The sequence below is a fragment of the Bubalus bubalis genome, chromosome 1, assembly GCF_019923935.1.
Source record: "Bubalus bubalis isolate 160015118507 breed Murrah chromosome 1, NDDB_SH_1, whole genome shotgun sequence".
In the NCBI taxonomy this organism is placed as follows: Eukaryota; Metazoa; Chordata; class Mammalia; order Artiodactyla; family Bovidae; genus Bubalus; species Bubalus bubalis.
This window is the reverse complement of record NC_059157.1, coordinates 186,116,433-186,136,555: the sequence shown is the minus strand read 5'-3', so window position 1 is coordinate 186,136,555 and position 20,123 is coordinate 186,116,433.

Below are 20,123 nucleotides of genomic sequence, written 5' to 3'. Positions count from 1 at the left end.
AGAATAGTCCAAGTTAGAATGTTATCTTAATCACTTTTTTTTTAACATAGTTTGTTCAATCAACCCCCATGTACTGTTAATTCTGGCTCTTAAATCTCTCCCAGTTCCACACTTCTTTCTCATCACCATTGCCTTAGTTCATGTCTTCAACATCTCTCTCTTTTATATTGAAATATAGTTGATGTATCATACCATATAAGTTACAGGTGTACAATTCAGTGATTCACAATTTGTAAAGCCTATACTCCTTGTATAGTTATTATAAAATATTGGCTGTATTCCCTGTGTTGTACAATATACCTTTGGAGCTTATTTTATGGAGAAGGAAATGACAAACCACTCCACTACTCTTGCCTGGAAAATCCCATGGATGGAGGAGCCTGGTGGGCTACAGTCCATGGGGTCACTAAGAATTGGACACGACTGATCGACTTCACTTTTACTTTTCACTTTCATGCATTGGAGAAGGAAATGGCAACCCACTCCAGTATTGTTGCCTGGAGAATCCCAGGGGTGGGGGAGCCTGGTGGGCTGTTGTCTTTGGGTCAAACAGAGCCAAACATGACTGAAGCACCTTAGCAGCAGCAGCAGCAGCTTATTTTATACATAATAGTTGCATATTGGTCTTCGTCATCTCTTGCCTGGACCACTGCTGTAGACTAATAAATGATTAGTGAGTATCAGCCATCAACCACCCAGCAGTCCCCCAGCCCACTCCACCAGCTGCTCATTCCTGTCCACTTCCGTTCTTGCTTCCATTGGGGTGGTCTGTCAGTCCTGACTCTGGCCACATAGATGTAGAGATGACATTTTCTTGATAACTTTTGGGTCTTGAGTATCTTTTTGTTGGATGGCAGGGCTAAAAGACACAGGCCCACAGAATACAGAGAGTCATCCTTCCAGCCCTGGCAAAGGTGGGAGGTGATAATAAAGTGGGCAGAGCTGACATACAGTGAGACCCCAGGTGCTAAGATCTCCATTTTTGCTGAGTCTTGGTTCTTCCCTCCTGCATGAATTCACCATTTCCTGCAATAATTTCACTTGTGTGTCTGTCAGAGGTATTATCATTGCTATCTCCTGACATTTCTAAACAGTCCTTTGATTTCCCATTTCTAGCAGAGACTCGATGGACATGAGTTTGATCAAGGTCCAGGAGTTCGTGACGGACAGGGAAGCCCAGCATGCTGCAGTCCATGGGGTCGCAAAGAGTCAGATGTGACTGAGCAAACTAAACCGAGTAGAGAAAGTTCTAGCTCATTGGCAGGGCAAGTGCCCTTTCTCTCTAATCTCTGACTTCCTCTTTGCCCCGGGGTCCTTTAACATCCCCCACTAAGGCTGTCCAAAGAAGAACAACAAGCAGATTATGGTTTTCTGAGCACATGTCCTCTTGTATCTGAACATTTATCAGCGCTTCCTCCCCTTGTCTGCCAGGCCCCTTCCTAAACAAACTCCTTGCTCCCTTGCCTGGGGAACCCTGAGCCCTTTTCTCTGTTGGAAAACAGTTATTTCTTCAGATCCCATCTCAAATTGTCTTTGGGAAATTTCTGTTGGCCAGCCACCCCCTACTAGTCCCTCAAATAAGATTAATTATTCTTACTCTGTATAATCTCGATGCATTTCCTTCTTTTGTTCTAGTTCTCACGTTGTAAGTTAAATTGTTTGCTTAGCTGCCCAGTTTCCTTAGGGAAATGTAAATCCCTTGAAGCTTTGACTGTGCTTCTTCCAGCACAATGCTTGGCATGAGTGGGCACTCAGCAAACACCCATTAACTTGAGAATTTCATTTGAAAAGAAGGTAACGAGGGAGATCTGAGATTAGGCACAACTCCTGTGAACACATGTGACTCCAGCTGATCAGAATTTTTCTTCCTAAGTGCTCTCAAGGGCAGTGTCTATTAATGCCTCTTGTAATTTTTCTGAGGATCAGGGTCATTGAGCTGTAGTTCCCCAAATCTGCCATGTTAAAACTGGGACATCCATCAGGGTCAGTCTCCTGTCAGCCTGTCTGCTCACTGGGAGCTCTCAAGTAACCAGAGGGGACTGTCTGGGCTAACCAGTGTCCCTCCACACTTTTATATTGAAGTCCTAACTCCTAGTCGGAGAAGGCAATGGCACCTCACTCCAGTACTCTTGCCTGGAAAATCCCATGGACGGAGGAGCCTGGTGGGCTGCCGTCCATGGGGTTGCGAAGAGTTGGACACGACTGTGCGACTTCACTTTCACTTTTCACTTTCCTGCATTGGAGAAGGAAATGGCAGCCCACTCCAGTGTTCTTGCCTGGAGAATCCCAGGGATGGGGGAGCCTGGTGGGCTGCCGTCTATGGGGTCGCACAGAGTCGGACACGACTGAAGTGACCTAGCAGCAGTAGCAGCAACCCCTAGTGCCTCAGCATGTGACTATTTGGAATTAGGCTCTGCTAAGAGGTAAAAGAGGTCCCTGAGCTGGGCTCTAGTCCAGTCTGATGGATGTGCTTCTAAGAAGAGGCAATCAGGAAAGAGATACATACAGAGGGATGACCGTGTGAAGACATTGAGACAATAGTGTCACATGCCAAGGAGAGAGGTGTCAGCAGAAACCAACCCTACCCACACCTTGATCTTAGACTTCCAGCCTCCAGGCCTGCGACAGAATGAATGTGTGTTGTTTAAGCTCCTTGATCTGTGGTATTTTGTTATGGCAGTCCCTGTTGAATAGTATAGGTGCCTTCTGGCTTCACCTCAGTTGCAGGATGCTGGGCAGAAACTGGATCAGCTCAGAGTGATGAACATGTTTCAGAAGTTCAGATTTTCCTGAACCCACACGTGCTCTGAGTTTTCAGTCCTCGGACTGTTCATTCTGTTATTCTGGTTTGGCAATAGCTAGCGCTGTCTTTTGGAGAAGGCAATGGCACCCCACTCCAGTACTCTTGCCTGGAAAATCCCATGGACGGAGGAGCCTGGTAGACTGCAGTCCATGAGGTCGCTAAGAGTCAGACGCGACTGAGCGACCTCACTTTCACTTTTCACTTTCCTGCATTGGAGAAGGAAATGGCAACCCACTCTTGTTCTTGCCTGGAGAATCCCAGGGACAGAGGAGCCTGGTAGGAGGCCGTCTTTGGGGTTGCATAGAGTTGGAAACGACTGAAGTGATTTAGCAGCAGCAGCAGCACTGTGTTTAGTGGGTTTCTTTTATGGGTAGATGTGTCTAGAATACATTTTCTCATAAAATCTTTCCACAAACTCTATGGCATAGATTGTATTATTGATCTCAGTGTAGAGATAAGGAAAAGGAGATTCAAATACAGTCAGTGGCTTGCCTTAGGGCCTCATAAGTAGTAGAGCTGAAATTCAAACTTGGTGTGACCTTTTGGGCCCTTAAAGGATGGCAAATGCAAATTCTCCTTGAAATTCAACCCAGAGGGAAGACTGATATTGACTGAGCTGTGCTGTGCTCGGTCGCTTCAGTCCTGTCTGACCCTTTTGTGACCCCATGAACTGTAGCCTGCCAGGCTCCTCTGTCCACAGGATTTCCCAGGTAATAATACTGAAGCAGGTTACCATTTCCTTCTCCAGGGAATCTTCCCAACCCACAGACTGAACCCGCATCTCCTGTGTCTCCTACATTGCAGGCAGATTATTTACCTGCTGAGCCATCAGGGAAGCCTGGTACTGACTAATTATCTTTTTTGTTCTGTTATCTCTTATCCACGTATCATCCCATTTTCTTGCTCCTCACACATTTATTCGCTTTCTCTACATGTCAGCACAAACTCCTCTATCTTTCCTGAATTTTCTTCTTTTCTGGCAGTACCACACAGGCTTGTGGGATCTCAGTTTCCTGACCAGGGATTGGACTCAGGCCACGGTAGTGAAGAGCAGAGTCCCAACCTCTAGGCCACCAGGGAACCAGGGGATTTTCTTCTCAATTACTGTGGCTGTGTAAAAAAAAAATGTCATCCTGAGAGCTTTCCACGAGTACTCATTGTGCACTTCTGTCTTTCAGATGTAACTTTCATCCGAGTGTGTCACATTTCGGAAATTCTCCTGGAACGTGGCTCTGGCTTGGGGTGTTTTCTTCACTTTGCAGCTGTGGTTCTGACGGTCTCTGTTCATCCCAGAAGCCACAGCAGGAGTCATCCTGGCTGTGCTGAGTGTTCTGTGCCTCTTTCACTCATGTGCGGACTGTTCGTATCAGCCTCTTTTCCTTCTGAGCCTTTTTTTCCAGTATCCCTGATGGTGGACTCACTCTTACCTTTTCTCTAAGTTTTTATGACATCTCTGTCAACATTCAGAAAACTAAGATCATGGCATCTGGTCCCATCACTTCATGGCAAATAGATGGGGAAACAGGGGAAACAGTGAGAGACTATTTTTTAGGGCTCCAAAATCACTGCAGATGGTGATTGCAGCCATGAAATGAAAAGACGCTTACTCCTCGGAAAGAAAGTTATGTCCAACCTAGACAGCATACTAAAAAGCAGAGACATTACTTTGCCAACAAAGGTCTGTCTAGTCAAGGCTATGGTTTTTCCAGTGGTTATGTATGGATGTGAGAGTTGGATGGTGAAGAAAGCTGAGCACCGAAGAATTGATGCTTTTGAACTGTGGTGTTGGAGAAGACTCTTGAGAGTCCCTTGGACTGCAAGGAGACCCAACCAGTCCATCCTAAAGGAGATCAGTCCTGAGTGTTCATTGGAAGGACTGATGCTGAAGCTGAAACCCCAATACTTTGGCCACCTTATGCAAAGAGTTGACTCACTGGAAAAGACCCTGATGCTGGGAGGGATTGGGGGCAGGAGGAGAAGGGGATGACAGAGGATGAGATGGCTGGATGGCATCACCAACTCGATGGACGTGAGTTTGAGTAAACTCCGGGAGTTGGTGATGGACAGGGAGGCCTGGCGTGTTGGGATTCATGGGGTCTCAAAGAGTCAGACATGACTGAGCGACTGAACTGAAGTGAACTGAACTGTCTTCTAATCCTTTGGTAACACACTTGTGGTCATTTGCAGCTTATGTTCAGCAGAATGTTGCCAAGTTCTAATGGGTCTGTCTGCCCAATGCTTCTGGCACCCATGCCATGGACCCTCTTCATTCTGGCCCTGGAAAATTGTTGCCAAGACTATAACTTCAAATTTCTTCCATTGCAACTACTTTCCCCATAAACATTGTCTCTTTAGTTGAACCACACTGGCGTTTGCCTCACCGTGCTCTCTCCTGCCCTAGGAAGCTTGCTCACGCTGTTTTCTTTGCTTGGAATGGGTGTGCATGCTAAGTCACTTCAGCTGTGTCCAACTTTTTGCGACCCCATGAACTACAAGCCACCAGGCTCTTCTGCCAATAGAATTCTCCAGGCAAGAATACTGGAGTGGGTTCCCATGCCCTCCTCCAGAGGATCTTCCTGATCCAGGGATTGAAACTGCAGGTCCTGCAGCTCCCTCATTGCAGACGGATTCTTTACTGCAGAGCCAGCTGGGAAGCCCCCTTTGCTTGGAATGCTTTTGCCAGACATCCTCAGACTATTTGTTCCCCACATGTTAGGGTTTGAATTGTGTCCCCCCAAAAGTCATGTGTTTAAGTCTTCACCCCCAGTACTTGAGAAGGTGACCTTACCAGAAGTAAGATCATTGCAGATGTAATTAGTTGAGAAGAGGTTATACTGGGGTAGGCCAGGCTCTTAATCCAATACAGCTGATGTCTTTATAAAAAGGGGGACATTTGTGACAAAGGATAAAGAATATGTGGTACATATATACAATGGACTATTACTCAGCCATTGAAAAGAATGAAATATGCCATTTGCAGCAACATGGATGGATCTAGAGATTGTCATGCTGTGTGAAGTAAGTCAGAGAAGGAGAAATATTGTATGGCATCCCTTATATGTGGAATCTAAAAAGAAATGATACAAATGCACTTCCAAAAGAGAAGGAGACTCACAAACTTAAGAACAAATTTATGGTTGCTGGGGGTGGGAGAAGGATAGGGGAAGAGAGGGAGTTTGGGATTGACATGTACACACTGCTATATTTAAAATGGATAACTAGGAAGGGCCTGCTGTTGCACAGGGATCTCTGCTCAATATTAGGTGGCAGCCTGGGTGGGAGGGGGATCTGGGGGAGGATGGAGACATGTATATGTATGGCTGAGTCCCTTCACTGTTCACCTGAAGCTATCACAACTTCCTTAACTTTACTATGCTTTAAAATAGAATAACTTTTTAAAATAAAAAGGGCACATTTGGACAGAGACACAGGCACACAGGGAAATGCCATGTGAAGATGGAGGCAGAGGTCTGAGCCAAGTTGTTTTCAGTTGCTGAGTCGTGCCTGGCTCTTTGAGACCCCATGGACTGTAACCTGCCAAGCTCCTCTGTCCATGGGATTCTCCAGGCAGGAGTACAGGAATGGGTTTCCATTCCCTTCTCCAGAGGATCTTCCCCACCCAGGGTTTGAACCTGGATCTCCCACATTGCAGGCAGATTCTTTACCATCTGAGCCACCAGGGAAGTTCTCCAACTTCCAAAAGCCAAGGGGCCCCCACAATTGCCAGCACACCACTAGAAATGAGGAGAGAGCCTGGAACAGATTCTGCCTCACAGCCCTCCAGGGGAATTAACCCTATGACCCCTTGATTTTGACCTCAGCCCCAGGCTGAGAGAACAGATTCTGTTGGTGAAGCCACCCACTTTGTGGTACTATTACAACCCCCTGGGGAATGAATACACCATTGACACATTCTGTCCAACTTCTCCTGCTCAATCATGACCATGATGATAAGAATTTATTCAATGTCTGTCTTTCCCATTCGCTTCTAAAGACCATAAATGCATTGAGCTATGAAGGGCTTCCCTCATAGATCAGTTGGTAAATCATCTGCCTGCAATTCAGGAGACCTGGGTTCAATTCCTGGTTCCCAAAGATCCCCTGGAGAAGGAAATGGCAATCCACTCCAGTATTCTTGCCTGGAGAATCCCATGGACAGAGGAGCCTGACAGGCTACAGTCCACGGGATCACAGGAGTTGGACACGGCTGAGCAACTAAACCACGACCACCACCATAAATGCAAGAGTAACATGTGTTGTCAAGTATTAAGAGAACTCAGTGCTCAGCATGTTGCTGCTGCTGCTGCTAAGTCCCTTCAGTCGTGTCCGACTCTGTGCGACCCCAGAGACGGCAGCCCACCCGTCCCTGTGATTCTCCAGGCAAGAACACTGGAGTGGGTTGCCATATCCTTCTGCAATGCATGAAAGTGAAAAGTGAAAGTGAAGTTGCGCAGTCGTGTCCGACTTTTAGCGACCCCATGGACTGCAGCCTACCAGGCTCCTCCATCCATGAGATTTTCCAGGCAGGAGTACTGGAGTGGGGTGCCATTGCCTTCTCCAGTGCTCAGCATAGTGTCTGCTTAATAGTTAGTGTATGAGATAAAAAAGGAAGGAAAAAAGTGAATGGGAGAAAAGTCAAAAATTATGAACTAGTTAAGTTTTCTTCCTTTGAATTAGGAGAAATGTTATCATATTTGAATTGAAAGGTTTCTGTTCAGTCCTGCTCAGAGATCTACAGGTTTCCACAGGAGCAAAGTTGGAGAATCACTGCAGATGGTGATTGCAGCCATGAAATTAAAAGACGCTTACTCCTTGGAAGGAAAGTTATGACCAATCTAGACAGCATATTCAAAAGCAGAGGCATTACTTTGCCAATAAAGGTCTGTCTAGTCAAGGTTATGGTTTTTCCAGTGGTCATGTATGGATGTGAGAGTTGGACTGTGAAGAAAGCTGAGAGCCAAAGAATTGATGCTTTTGAACTGTGGTGTTGGAGAAGACTCTTGAGAGTCCCTTGGACTGCAAGGAGATCCAACCAGTGCATTCTAAAGGAGATCAGCCCTGGGTGTTCTTTGGAAGGAATGATGCTAAAGCTGAAACTCCAGTACTTTGGCCACCTCATGCGAAGAGTTGACTCATTGGAAAAGACTCTGATGCTGGGAGGGATTGAGGGCAGGAAGAAAAGAGGACAACAGAGGATGAGATGGCTGAATGGCATCACTGACTTGATGGATGTGAGTTTGAGTGAACTCCGGGAGTTGGTGATGGACAGGGAGGCCTGGCGTGCTGCGATTCATGGGGTCGCAAAGAGTCGGACACGACTGAGCGACTGAACTGAACTGAACTCTAAACCAAGTATGGCATTAATCAGAAGGTAAAAGAAAATGCCTACAATGTAGGAGACCCTGGTTCAATCCTAAGTAGAGAAATACCCCCTGGAGAAGGGAATGGCTACCCACTCCAATATTCTTGCCTGGAGAATTCCATGAACTGAGGAGCTTGGTGAGTTATACAAGTCCATGGGGTCACAAAGAGTCCTACACGACTCTCCAAACCAAATGTACTGTTTGTTGCTGCTCAGTCACTCAGCTGTGTCTGACTCTTTGCAATCCCATGGATTGCAGCATGCCAGTTCAGTCTTCCTTGTCCTTCACTACCTCCCAGAGTTTGCTCAAACTTATGTCTATTGACTTGGTGATGCCATCCAACCATCTCATCCTCTGTTTCCCTCTTCTCCTGCCTTTAATCTTCCCCAGCATCAGGGTCTTTCCCAGTGAGTCAGCTCTTTGCATCAGGTGGCCGAAGGATTGGAGCTTCAGCCTCAACATCAGTTCTTCCAATGAATATTCAGGGTTGATTTCCTTTAGGATTGATTGGTTTGATGTCCTTGCAGTTTAAGGGACTCTCAAGAGTTTTATCCAGCACCACAGTTTGAAAGCATCAGTTCTTCAGTGCTCAGTCTTCTTTATGGTCCAACTCTCACATCCGTACATGACTACTAAAAAAACCATAGCTTTGACTACACAGACCTTTGTCGGCAAAGTGATGTCTCTGCTTTTTAATATGCTGTCTAGATTGGTCATAGCTTTTCTTCCAAGGATCAGGCATCTTTTAGTTTCATGGCTGCAGTCATATGCTGTTTACTTTCTCCCAATTCTCTTCATTTTCATGTCTCTCTCCACCCTGCTCCTTCTGCCTGGAGTTTTCATGACTCCTGTTTTCCATATCTGAGGTCTCCCCATCCCTCAGAACTTAGCATACTCCATCAGGAGCTCCTTGGTGTCCTGTTTCAGTGGGTCTCAGATCTCTCTGGCCCCTAACACACTTGCGCTGCGTGCACACCACCAGCAGAAGGAGAAGTTGGAAAACGTGGACCCAGCTATGTATTTAGAGGCAGAGCTTGGTAAATGGTTTATGCAGTCTCTGTCACAGCTCTTTCCAGATGATTATGGTGTGTCCTCATGAAGGGGTTTCTCATCACGGTTGATGCAATATTTCTCTTCTGAAGCTCCCAGATATGATAAGTCCCTGTATGTGAACAATTTCCATTCCAAAAGTGCATCAGTAAATCCCATTTGTTCGTAAGCCCAACAAAGTTAGCCTAGGTACCCAGCTAACACAATCGGCTATATATTAATAGTACTGTATTCTAATAGGTTTGTAACACTTCTCACACAAATAATACGTAAAAACAAACACAAAAGTAAGTAAAACACTTTTAATCTTACAGTAGAGTACCTTGAAAAGTACAGTAGTATAATGTAGCAGCTGGCATACAGGGGCTGGCATCAAGTGAACAGGCAGGAAGTGACTTTTTGGAGAACCATATTCCCTAATGATTGCTATATTATGAGATATTATGTTATGCTACGTTTTGTTACCTTCCTTTACATTATATTGTATTACATGCATCTGCTGGGATGTCAGTCAGGGTGCATTGCACCCTTTGGCCACAAGGAGGCACATTTCCCAAGCTGTTTCAGTCACCTGCTGCCATTTCTTCAGTACAGCAACAGGTTAGGCTCTTCACTGAAGCTGATACTATTGGAATCCTTCCTTGGAATTTTTTAAACCAACCATTGAGGGTACAGTCGGGTTGGATAACTTTTCCTTCTTTGGGTTCATGAAGTGGAAGAATATTGGTCTGGGATTATAGCAATGACTTTCCTGCCATGGGAAGAAAGTTCACTTGCAGACAGAGCCCAGGGGACCCCATCAGGTATGATGGAGTAGGATTGTTCTGGAAGTGTTGCTTCTTGATTCTGGCTCCCAGATACACAAGCTAAATAACAGGAGTCTCCCATACTCTACTTTGCTCAAAAGTCACAGTATGAATTAGGGTTCTCCAGAGAGTCAGACAAATAGGAGATTGGTTCATTGATTGAAATTGGTTCACTTCATTATTGAGGTTGCAAAGCCTCAAGATTTTCAGTTGGCAAGCTGGAGACACAGGCTTCCCAGGTGGCACTAGTGGTAAAGAACCCACCTGTCAATGCAGGAGATGTAAGAGACACATGTTTGATCCCTGGGTCAGGGAAGATCCCCTGGAGGAGAGCATGGCAACCCATTTCAGCATTCTTGCCTGGAGAATTCCCATGAACAGAGGAGCCTGGTGGACTATGGTCCATAGCGTAGCAAAGAGTCGGACACAACTGAAGTGACTAAGCATGCATGCAAGCTTGGGATACAGAAGATTCAATAACATCAGTTTCCGTCTTAAGGCAGGCAGGCTTGAGATTCAGAAAGAGTCAGCGATCCAGTTTGAGTCTGAAGGCAGGAAAAAGACCAGTGTCCCAGCCTCAGGGTAGTCAAGCAGGAGGAATTCACTCTTACTCAGCCTTTTGGTTCTATTTAGAGATTCAAATAGGAGAAGGCAATAGCACCCCACTCCAGTAGTCTTGCCTGGAAACTCCCATGGACAGAGGAGCCTGGTAGGCTGCAGTCCATGGGGTCACTAAGGGTCAGACACGACTGAACGACTTCACTTTCACTTTTCACTTTCATGCGTTGGAGAAGGAAATGGCAACCCACTCCAGTGTTCTTGCCTGGAGAATTCCAGGGATGGGGGAGCCTGGTGGGCTGCCATCTCTGGGGTCGCATAGAGTCAGACACGACTGAAGCAACTTAGCAGCAGCAGCAGCAGAAATTCAAATAACTGGATGGGGCCCACTCACATTAGCGGTCAGGTAGGAGTATTCTCTTACTCAGGGGAGGGCCAGACTTTGTTTTATTCAGGCCTTCAACTGATTGAATGAGGCTCACCTACATAGGGGAGGGCAATCTGCTTTATTCAGTCTGTTTATTCAGATGTTCATCTCATCTGAAAATGCCCTCACAGACACACCCAGGATAATGTTTGAGCAAATATCTAGGTACCCTGTGGCCCAGTCAAATTGACATATAAAATTAACCATCAAAAGTCCAACCCTTGTCAACTTGGCACTCATATACATCTCAAAATTAAATCAATTTAATCTCGAAATATAAATACACATATACATACATTCATAGCAAAACAAGGAGGAGATACTCATAACAATCATAATTTTCATTTCTGTAACTGGTTGCATGGTTATAGCTGGTATTTATAACTACCTTCATCCACTACCCATTTCATAGTCCCTTTGCCTTCAGCAAGCACCTCAGCTGACTGTGGTTCTTCACCTGGGGATGGGGGTTAATCCCCACTTTCATTCCTGAAGGGTCTGGGCCATTAGAAGTCTGCCTGGATGGGGCTGTTGAAGCTTCCCATTGGTCTTCATCACAGGCCTTGGTGATACTAAGAGATCCCCAAAGGGATCTTCGGTATTTGACATGGACTCTTTCTTCTCTCCATCATGGAGCAGCAGCCCAATTTCCCCCAGGTAGTCTGGATCAGTCACCCCCACCAGCACAGTGACTGCCCCCTTTGCCTCTTGATTCAGATGAATGAAGAGCCCAAAGTGGCTGTCATGCCACAGCCTTAGCTTCCAGTTCAATGGACTCATTCATCTCCTGGTGGAAGGGACATAAAGTTGAATCAAGTTAAATTTACCAACATGGACTCATCAAGTAGAGGTTCTGCATTTAGGGTCCCAGCTCAAGGAGTTATCAAGGCCTTTTCTTTTCAAACCAAACAATTGATTTTGTTGATTGGCTGAACCATGGACCAGAAAATGAACCACATTGAATACGTTGGAAGTGCTCAACATACTTTGGTTTAATCCTTTGGAAGGATTGAAAGCTATTCAAAACCATTAATCTGCAAATAAACATTGTAGACTTTTAATTTCTCTTTAGTATTTTCATTTTTTAGTTTATTCTTTTGATTTTTCTAGGTGCCAAATTTAGCAATTTGTAACTATGCCTCCCTCCATTGCAAAGTGATCTTTTTATTTCTCTAATTTCATGGATCAACATTTCCAAGTCATACCTAATAATAGTGCTCCTGGTGAGTATCACTGCCACATCCCTTGAACTTTAAACAGAGGACCTCAAGTGGTTCTCCAACTTCCTTTAAATATATAATTGTAGTGAAATACACATGACATAAAATTTCCATCTTAACCATTTTAATGTTTGCAGTATAGAGGTATTAAGAACATTCACCTTGTTGTGCAACCATCCCCACCATCCATCTCCAAAATGTTTATTATCTTGCAAAACTGAAACTTTATACTCATTAAACAAGAACTCCTCATTGCCTACCCTCACACCCCCAGCCCCTGGCAACCACTTTTCTATGATTCTGACCATACTAGCTGCCTCATATAAGTGGAATCATGCAGTACTTGTCTTTTTGTGACTGACTTATTTCATTTAGCATAATGTCATCAAGGTTCACTCATGCTATAGCATGTGTCAGAATTTTCTTTTTTTTTGGCCACACACTGCTAGCCATCCCCACCTAGGGATCAAACTCGTGCCCCCTGCATTGGAAGCTCAGAGTCTTAATCCCTGGATCATTTGAATTATTTCCACCTTTTGGATACTATGAACAGGACTGCGAAGAAATGAGTGTACAAAGCTTGCCCACTTTTTAATTTGAGATTCCTATGGTCAGGAGGCTACATGGACTGAAATAAGATTTGGCAGGGTGGATCTGATTCAAGGCCAAGTTTCCATCTTGGAGACCAAGGTGGTACCTGAGGTTCAAACTTGAAAACTTGGGTGAGGCCCAGGCCATTATAGTGAAGGGGAGGAGGCTGGGGGTTAAAAGCACTTAGAAAAGTTAAAACTCTGGCACCATGGATAGGAGGGGAAGGACAAGGAAAAGCTTAGGGGATAGACGGGTCTGCAGGCCCATCTGCAGGTTGGGAGCCTTGAGAAGGTTAGATGCCATGTGGAGACCTAACACCAACCAAGACCTAAACAACTCCTTCCTCCAGGATTTTAGAACTTGTGTCTTTGGCTGGAACAAAGCCCTGTGTGGCTAGACTAGGCCACACAGTTATGATCAGGTAATTATCATATCAAAGCTATGGGTGATAATAGCTACCATTCATCGAACTTCTCATGGTATAGGAAGTAAGATGGGCTTTCCAGTTCTTATCTCACTCAGTGATCTGGGAAGTTCACTCACACAGAAGAGAGTTCAGTTAAGTAGGTTGTGGTTACAAGCTGGCTGGATTCAAGCACATACATTTGACTCATGAGCTGGGCTCGTCACTAACCACTGTACTATCCAGCCTCTCTTACTGACCCACAGCTGGTAGATCATTGGAAATGAGCTTAGTCACCTGGAGTCTTTCAGACTGCAAATCAAGGGCCATCATATTTCTTGAAAAGTAATATTAGGCTATTGGTTCTTCAGTTCAGTTCAGTTCAGTTCAGTCTCTCAGTCATGTCCGACTCTTTGCGACCCCATGAATCATAGCACGCCAGGCCTCCCTGTCCATCACCACATCCCTGAGTTCACTCAAACTCACATCCATCGAGTCAGTGATGCCATTCAGCCATCTCATCCTCTGTTGTCCTCTTTTCTTCCTGCCCTCAATCCCTCCCAGCATCAGAGTCTTTTCCAATGAGTCAACTCTTCGCATGAGGTGGCCAAAGTACTGGAGTTTCAGCTTTAGCATCATTCCTTCCAATGAACACCCAGGACCGATCTCCTTTAGAATGGACTGGTTGGATCTTCTTGAAGTCCAAGGGACTCTCAAGAGTCTTCTCCAGCACCACAGTTCAAAAGCATCAATTTTTTGGCACTCAGCTTTCTTCACAGTCCAACTCCCACATCCATACGTGACCACAGGAAAAACCATAGCCTTGACTAGACAGACCTTTGTTGGCAAAGTAATGTCTCTGCTTTTTAATATGCTATTTAGGTTCTTAAGCCTGGCTATACCTCAGGATCACTGGAATGCTCTTCAAAATACAAGAGACCTGGGTTTCAACTCAAGTAATTTTGAGTCCCATGATTTGGTAGCCTGTTCTAGTGGCTATTTGGAAACTATTTTTAATAATATGTTGTCAATTAAAAATAGAATATGTTCTCACATTGACATATATCATTGTTCTATGCTGGAGAGAAACACAAGAAGAACCTGAATAAGAAGAAGCCAAGATTGAGTCCAGGCTGGACCTTGGGGAAAGGCCATATAGGCAAAGAGATTTCATTCCAAATTAATCAGAATCAGACATTATGTATCTATCTATCTATCTATATATGATGAGATGGTTGGATAGCATCACCAACTCAAAAGACATGAGTTTGAGTAAACTTCAGGAGATAGTGAAGCACAGGGAAGCCTGGTGTGCTGCAGTCTATGAGGTCGCAATCAGTCGGACACGACTTAGCAATTGAACAACAGCAATATATTAATTAAACAATTAATTAAACTTGAGTCCCTTGGACTGCAAGGAGATCCAACCAGTCCATTCTGAAGGAGATCAGCCCTAAATAGTGCCTAATAGTCCTATTGTGCCTGGGATTTCTTTGGAAGGAATGATGCTAAAGCTGAAACTCCAGTACTTTGGCCACCTCATGCGAAGAGTTGACTCATTGGAAAAGACTCTGATGCTGGGAGGGATTGGGGGCAGGAAGAGAAGGGGACAACAGAGGATGAGATGGCTGGATGGCATCACTGACTCGATGGACGTGAGTCTGAGTGAACTCCGGGAGTTGGTGATGGACAGGGAGGCCTGGTGTGCTGCAATTCATGGGGTCACAAAGAGTTGGATACGACTGAGCGACTGATCTGATCTGATCTGATCTGAATTAATTAAACAATATATTAATATGTATATAGTGTTTATAGTTGGCCAGAAAATTCATTTTTACATAAGATGTTGTGGGAAACCTTGAACAACCTTTTTTTGACCAGCACAAAATATAAATTGAAGCAGTTTCATGATTACATGAACTTTAAAATTGGGAGGAATACAGATGGATGGATAGATAGATGGATGCATATATACATAGCTCTATCTACCTCAGTTATCACTTTGGTTTGGGGGACATATCTATCCCTTCTCCCCAGAATCTAGATTAAGTCATCTCCTGGAAACCATTATGAAAACCAATGAAGCACAAATAAGAAAACCTCTTTTTATCGACTGCATCTCGTATTATTCTTTCTTTTAAAAGAAAGAAAGAGGAAATTTGGCCTTTGCGTTTAAAAATCCTATGGAAGGAGTAACTTATTCATTGGAGCATCAAGAAAAAATAACTTCTGAGGTGGACTTTGTCACCTAAGGTAAAAGTCAGAGTGGGAATTCTCTGAGCTCCAAAGATCAGTGGAAATTTGCTGGGTAGATTCCAGCTGGTACCTTTATTGACTTTATTTGTGCTCATGAGCCTAGAGGAGGTGGTGCTCTGTTGGGAAGAAAATGGTTAATGTTCCAGTTTACCTCCATTTTTCCAATGAGCAAATCTAAAAAATGCTTCCATCTTGTTCAATTTAAATGCTGTTCTGCCCTTCTGGCCAGAGTGCTTATTCACTAAGATAGTGGCCAAGTGGGTAATTCCTGGCTTAGGACTTGAACATCTGGTGGCCTTTCAATCTGATGGCATGTAATTACAGCAGGGGCAGCCAGGCAATTGGGGATTAAAGGGATGTTGTTTAATCTTCCACCATATGTTCCCACTTAACCTCTTTTTATCTGTCCCCAGCACCCCCACACACAGGAAGCTGGCTTCAGAATCCCTCCTAGCGCTGCTGGGCTCACCTGATGGTGGTTTAGTTGCTAAATTGTGTCCGACTCTTGCAACCCCATGGGCTGTCACCTGTCAGGCTTCTCTGTCCATGGGATTTCTCAGGCAAGAACACTGGAGTGGGTTGCCATTTACTTCTCCAGGGGATCTTCCTGACCCAGGGATTGAACCAGAATCTCCCGCATTGCAGGTGGATTCTCAGCTTCTTACTAACTGAGCCATCATGGAAGCCATGGGCTTTCCTGCAGAGTTCTGTAAAAACAGGTCATCTGCTACCTTTCGGTATTCAAAAATTCTTATTTACCCTTCTCACTGTCCCTGGTATCTTCAAGACGTATTTAGATGTCTGTTACTTAAATCAGTGTGATTATGACCCAGAAAGCAAAGAGTCTTAAAATTCATTAAGTTTCCCTGGGAAACCTACCAGCTCTCTCTTCCTTGTAGTGACTGCTGCATCCTATGTAGCCAGACCGGGTTCCCATCCTTTGTGAAAGTCTTCATGGATGTTGAGTGGGTGGATGGGGGTTAGGAGGTTCTCAGAGGCAGACATAAGCCATATTTTCTTGGACTGAAGGTGATGGAGGTACCTTGTTGGAGGTACAATGCTCCTCCCAGGATGAAAGCTGGAGGAAAGCATACAAACTATTAGGCACAAAATGTTCTGTTAGAAGTCAAGATTTCACAGGCTTCTGAGTCATCTTCATATAGTCATTTTTGGCACATGGTAGGTACCTAAAAATGGCTGCTATTATAGATGTATGGGGAGCAGGGAATGTTCCCCAGCAAAGTGAAGACACAAACTTACTTAGCCTATTTTTTTTTTTCTCATTTCATCATATGTCCTTGGCACTGGATAGTCTAATAACTAAAAGCTTGTTATACCACTCCTCAAATAATAAAAATGAATGAGAGATAATTCTTATTAATTGCTTACAGTTCTGGGCTTTCTATAGGATGACGTTGAGAAATTGGGTAGTGAAACGAGCACCCACAAAACTTTCAAGAAAATCAGTCTTACAGATTTAGAGAGTGAACTTATGGTTGCCAGTGGGGAGGATGGGAGGATGGGATAGTTAGGAAGTTTGAGATTGACACACGCCTATATTTAAAATGGATAACCAACAAGGACCTACTGTATAGCACATGGAACTCTGCTCAATGTTATGTGGCAGCCTGGATAGGAGGGGAGTTTGGGGGAGAATGGATACATATATACATAGATGGGCTTTCCTGGTGGCTCAGATGGTAAAGAATCTGCCTGCAATGCAGGAGACCCTGGTTTGATACCTGGGCCAGGAAGATCCCCTAGAGAAGGAAATGGCTACCCACTCCAGAATTCTTGCCTGGAGAATCCCATGGACAAAGGAGCCTGGCAGGCTATAGTCCACGGGGTCACAAGGAGTTGGCACAACTAAGTGACTAACACTTGCTTGTATATGTATGGTTGAGTCCCTTCACTGTTCACCTAGCACTATCATGACATTTTTAATCAGCTATATTCCCGTATAAAATAAAAAGTTAAAAAAGAAAATCAGACCATCACGGGGTTCTCCGCAAGTTTCTAGGGTTCTTGATGTGAGTACAGGAGACCTTAGCCAGAACGAGAGATGCCATCAGGGTGATCAGGATGCCCAGGGGCTTATAGGCAGCCCTGTTTCCAGGCTTGTCTCTTACATGACATGAATTCTGTTCCAGCTTGTCCCACTCTGCCTACTGCTACCAAAGGTGTCCTCACCCATGCTCTTACACATTTGTATTCTGACTCTGGTGGGCTGAATAAATAGTCCCTTAAAATGTCTGTCTCCTAATCTCTGGGACCTCTGATATTACCTTATATGGCAGACTTTACAGATAGGATTAAGTTTAGGATCTTGAGATGAGGAGATGATCCTGGGCTATCTGGATGGACCCCAAATGCAATCTCAGATGTCCTTATAAGAGACAGGTGGAGTTGACACAGAGGAGAGGAGAGGTCATGTGACCGTGGAGGCCAAATTAGAGTGAGGAGCCACAAGCCAAGGATGCTGGCAGCTACCAGAAGCTGGAAGAGGTGGGGAACAAATTCGTCCCTCAATACCCCAGAGAGAGTCCTGCCCTGCCAACACCCTAACTGTAGCCTATTGAGGCTGAGTCCACACTTTGGCCTCCAGAACTATGGGAAAATAAATTTTCTATTGCTTAAAACCCCCACGTTTTTGGTACTTTGTTACAACAGGCACAGGAAGCTGATACTCTAACAGGAAGTTGAAGGACTTAGGCAGTTTTCTTTTTTATACCTTACATTTTGCCATTTATTGATTCTATAAAACGCAGATTGAGAATCTATCATATACAAAGTATGGGCTAGATGCTGGGAGGTGGAGGAGAGGCAAAAAACAAATATTAAATTGTTAAAACTTACTAAATTATTAATACTCAACCATTTTGACCAAAAAGTGGAAGTTTCATAAAGTCCAATGTAATGCTTCCTCACTGAGCTTATTTGGCAGATTTTTTATATATATATATATATTTTTTTTTTTTTTTCAGTCACTCAGTCGTATCCCCCTTTTTCTGATCCCATGGACTGTAGCCCACCAGTCTCCTCTGTCCATGGGATTTCCCATGCAAGAATATTGGAGTGGATTAACATTTTCTTCTCCAGGATATCTTGCCAAACCCAAGGATTGAACCTGTGTCTCCTGTATCAGCAGGTGGATTCTTTACCACTGAGCCACCTGGGAAACCCTTTACATATATATATATATATGTACATACATATATATATATGTAAAATATATTAAAAAAACTGAAGTCTAGTTAATTTACAATGTTGTGTTAGTTTTAGGTGTACAACAAAGTGATTCAGCTATACATTTTTTTCAGATTTTTTTTCATTATTTGAAGGTGTTGGATATGGTTCCCTGTGCTATACAGTAGGTCCTTGTTGATTATCTATTTGATATATAGTGTTTTGTATCAGCTGAAAGCTCCTAATTTATCCCTCCCCTACTCCCTTTCCCCTTTGGTGACCATACGATTGTTTTCTGTGTCTGTGACTCTATTTCTGTTTCATAAATCAGTTCATTTGTGTAATTATTTTTAGATTCCACATAAATGTGTTATCATATGATATTTGTCTTCATCTGGCTTACTTCACTTACTATGATAATCCCTGGGTCCATCCACATTTCTGCAAATGGCATTGTTTCATCCCTTTTAATGGCCTGGTAATACTCCATATATATTCCATATGTATCTACCACATCTTTTTATCCATTCCTTTGTTGATGGACATTTAGATTGCTTCCATGTCTTGGCTATTATGAATAGTATTGCTATGAACACTGGGACATGTGTACCTTTTCAAATTAGAATTTTCACCATTTCCAGGTATATGTCCAGAAGTGAGACTGCAGGGTCATATGGTGGTCCTATTTTCAGTTTTTAAAGGACCCTCCACACTGTTCTCCAAAGTGGCTGTACCAATTCACATTTCTGACAACAGTGTAGGAGGGTTTCTTTTCTCCACACCCTCTCCAGCATTTATCATTTGCAGACTTCTTGATAATGACCTTCTGACCAGTGTGAGGTAATTTCCATTACTCTAATGATTTGTGATGTTGAGCATTTTTTCATGTGCTTCTTGGCCATCTATATATCTTCTTTGGAGAAAAGATTATTTAGGTCTTTGAGAGATTTTTTTTTTTTGTAAATGGGCACAGAAAAATTCTGATTCTGTGTGTTCTCCTATAATGTGGCTTTGATGCCCAAGAGTTGGGAGTGTCTATATTTCCTCTCTTGAATGTAGGTGGACTTTTGACTGTGGAAATGAGACCACATGCCTTTCAAAACTAGGTCATTAAAGGCAATGCAACAGCCACCTGATTCTCTTAGACACTCAACTTTGGAGACCCGGGCCAACATGTAAGAAGTCTGAGGTTTCTCTGCTAAGAGGAAGCTCAAGCTGTGAGATGAAACCACAGGTACCTGTACTGGCCAATGTCTCCATCTGAAGTCCAGCCGACAGTCAGATATAGGAGTGAAGATGCCTCCAGAAGAATCCTGACACCAGATATTGACTCACATCTGATCTCTCAGTTCCAGAGCTGAGACCCAGACATTCTGGTGCATCATGCCCTCATCACGCCCACAAGATAGCTTCTTAACCATCTTCTTCCTTTCTGACCCAAGAATCTGCCAGTGTAACAA